Source organism: Suricata suricatta, chromosome 11 (genome assembly GCF_006229205.1).
Source record: "Suricata suricatta isolate VVHF042 chromosome 11, meerkat_22Aug2017_6uvM2_HiC, whole genome shotgun sequence".
Lineage (NCBI taxonomy): Eukaryota > Metazoa > Chordata > Mammalia > Carnivora > Herpestidae > Suricata > Suricata suricatta.
The window spans coordinates 38,686,109-38,689,690 of record NC_043710.1 but is presented as its reverse complement, the minus strand read 5'-3'; positions in this window follow the sequence as shown (position 1 = coordinate 38,689,690).

The following is a 3,582-nucleotide window of genomic DNA, read 5'->3' as shown; positions in this document are numbered from 1 at the left end:
CAGCTCTGAAACCTAGTTCGCACTCACCTAATCACCAGTGGCTGATATTGAGGATCAGAGAGCCATGCAGTTGCGCATCCTGATGTAAGGATGGCTCTTAGAACCTGGGAATTGTCTGAACTCTTAGGATGATTCAGTGATCCTGAGAGCTTTGGTAGTAAGTTTCATGTTAGGCCATCCCTGACATGTGGGTGAGTTGAAAAGTTTAGAGTTAGATAAAAGGCGAGAAGAGTTGTCAAACTTGAGATTTAAAATGGCGGGCTGTCCATAGTGTATACAATAAAAATATTTCTTTAGGGGCACCCAGGTGGCTCAGTCGGTTAGGCATCTGACTTCAGCTCAGGTCATGATCTCACAATTTGTGAGTTCAAGCCCCGCATCAGGCTCTGTGCTGACAGCTCAGAGCCTGGAGCCTGCTTCAGATTGTGTATCTCCCTCTCTTTCTGCCCCTCCCCTGCTTGCACTCTATCTCTCAAAAATAAACAGTAAAAACCTGGGTAGTTTGTTCTTTCCAAAGCAGCTTGCTATTCTCTGGTCCAGTAACTTCTTTAGCTGCCAATGCTTGCTAAACATATTGATTTAAAATGACTTCTTACATGTTAATATAGCATACATATGAAAGGAGTAATTTTATAGGGCATTTTTATAATTTGCAATGATCTTATTTAAGGAGGAATCTTGTAATTCCCTCTTTCTCCCCAGGGAAAAAATAGCTTTACCCTCACCTTTGTCTGGTTATGATGATAAATTATTTTGCTTTAAATAAGGCAAATAAGGGTTAATAGGAAAGATATAAAGGGAAATGAAGAATGTTCTGGGAAAGAGCAAATAACATCATTAAAGGATGAGGAGGTGGGAAAAGAAATTGGAAATAGACTAAAAGATTCACTCATCTTCCATCCAGAAAGATGAAAAATTAGCAATCTTTGGTTATAAACTCACAAAGGGTTAAGGTGAATGCTCATATGTTTACTAAATCCTAGAGGATTAGGAAGAGGTTCAAAAAGAATGTACTGTTTTTCATATTAGCACATAGTTGAGGGTCTAAGAACCCAAAAAATGACCTTGGCAGCAAATATGATTTAAACAGGAGATCAAAGATGGCAGATCAAAGATGGCGAATACTTAGCATGTGTGTCACTATTTCTATTTCTGCATCCATGACAGACATTATTAATTGATTAGGCTGCTGTTTCCAACTAAACTAGGTAGATGCACCCTCAATTCTTTTCAGCACAGTGTGACAGCAAGTCACTCAACTACAGATGGTCCTTGAGATGAAACCCTTTTGTTACCAATGACTTAGCCTTACTCCTCAAAGTGTGATCTCCAAGCCAGCAGCATGCGCATCACATGGCAGGTTATGTGGAAAGCAGAACCTCAGCCCTATTCCAGAACTTCTGAATCAGAATCTGTATTTTAGCAAGATCTCCAGTACTTCCTGTGGACATTAAAGTTTAGGAAGCACTGAGTGCATGATATATTCATTAGGGTGTAAGCCTTCAGGCTTCAGTATGCATCAGAATCACTGAGTTAAGCACTTGTTGAACCTAGATTGCTAGGCAGCCCCACCTCTAGACCTTTTGGTTGAGTTGCTCAGTGGTGGGATTTTCAAACAAGTTTTCAGGTGCTGCTGCTGCTGGTCTGGGAACCATACTTTGAGAACGACTGCCATGGAATTACTTTGGAATATCTCTGAACTTTAAAGTAGAAGACTGCATTATCTTCCCATGACTCTTGGTATATCTGTATGAACCAGAATTCTGGGGAGAGAGTCATAAGGTTTAATATAGTATAACATTTCTTATGACACGATATACGTAAATCTAAAAGATTCTCTTCCTGGAGAATTGCTGCTATCTTCCTTTACTCATTTATTCAATAACAATCTGGGTAGCTCTTCTGTCCATTGCATAATAATACTTGATGCCTAGAGACTCTCATGAAAGTTTAAAACACAGTTCCTAACTTCATTAGGCTTACTAAGAGGAAAATAAAAATGACATGATAAATAACAAGGTGGCATTGGATGGCAAAGGGCTGAGTGTTAAGTAAGTGGCCCAGACCACGTATGATTTAACATCAGAGAGAGAGAATACCTGAAATTATATACAAGACTATGTACTTCAGCCCAGTAGAAAGTTGCCATGTAGAATGGGTGGAAGGTAAGGTTCCGGAGGGAGCAGGCCAGGGTAAAACAGCACCTTCTCATTTCTTAATTCCGTTTTATGAGGTTGTTTTAAAACTTTGAGGTTTCCTCTGGTCTGGATAATGATAAATCAATGCTATCAGCATTGTAAATCATGCTACAGGGTGGACATACTGGGAAAACCTGTATCTGAGAGACAGAGAAAAGAGACAAACAACTTAGAAGCAGAGATGCCTGGGGCGGGGGGAGGGGGGAAAGTAGCAGTAATTTAATAACAGGGATAATAATGCACAACTTATATTGACCCCTTACACGGCCAGGTACTTGTGTTTAACAACTGTCATGCACTATTCATTTAATCCAAACAACCGCGCCTGATACGAATGTGGTCAAACCTCTTCCTTACTCCAAGTAAAAACCGAAATTCTGTAAGGATGCATTACGATTAAAGAACTCCCTCAGTTTAAATCCAGGCAGGTCTCCAGGATGGGGGGGGGGTCCCCATCCACGAATCGCAAGGGCTCAGGCCTGACTGGATCATCCGTTCCAGGCCTCATAAACTCTGCTTCAGCGAGGAACCCAAAGAGCAATTGAGAGGAGAGAAATCCTCGGACGTATTTAAGTCGAGGAACCTGTGGGGCCAGTGCAACTGAGGCGCCGACAGGGAGGGGCTCCTACGTGAAACGTAGCAAGGTTGAGCCTGAGCCACCGGATCACAGAACCTCTCCTGGCTTCCTCCGGCCACTGTAATGACAGAGTCTATTGTACGTTGCTTGGGGAGCAGAATCGGGGCGGGAGGCTTCCCTGGGTAGTGTATTTGCCTATAAATACTTCAAATAGTTAAGTGAAAAGTGAAGCCTTTGAAAGCTGGAGAGGAAGCTCTTGGGAGGCCCCCCGGCCCGCCTGGAAGTGAGGCAGAAAAGAGAAATGGCTGGCGAGCCCTTAACGCCAGAGACAAGGAACAGCCCTGCCCAATCCAGATGGGGGGCCGCAGGGCTGCGGGCGCGATTCCGGAAGATTCAAACCGTTAAGGTGACCAGAACAGTTTGAAAAAGGAAACTCCCCCCCGCCCCCCCCCAGCCTCGCCCGCGGGGCCCTGAGGCGGGCCTTTGCATTCGAAAGGGCATTTTTCAAAAGAGGGTTTCAGGGACGCGGGAGTGCCGGCCCGCTGGGAAGCGCGCGGCAGAAACAGTGCGGCAGAGCGTCCACCAGCCGGCTTTGTACTTGGCGGCCAAACGCGGCCCCAGAGTTTCGGCCACTGCCCGGAGTTGAGGCCACGCCCCCTTTGCAGAGAGAGCTGCGGCCTCTGATTGGCGCGCCACGGACCAATGGGCGTGCCGAGGCGGCCCGGGCTGTCAGCGCGCGCCGCAGCAGCGCCGGCCGCAGCCTGTCCTCCCCTGCTCGGAGCCCCGCAGCCAGCGCAGCCTTCCCGG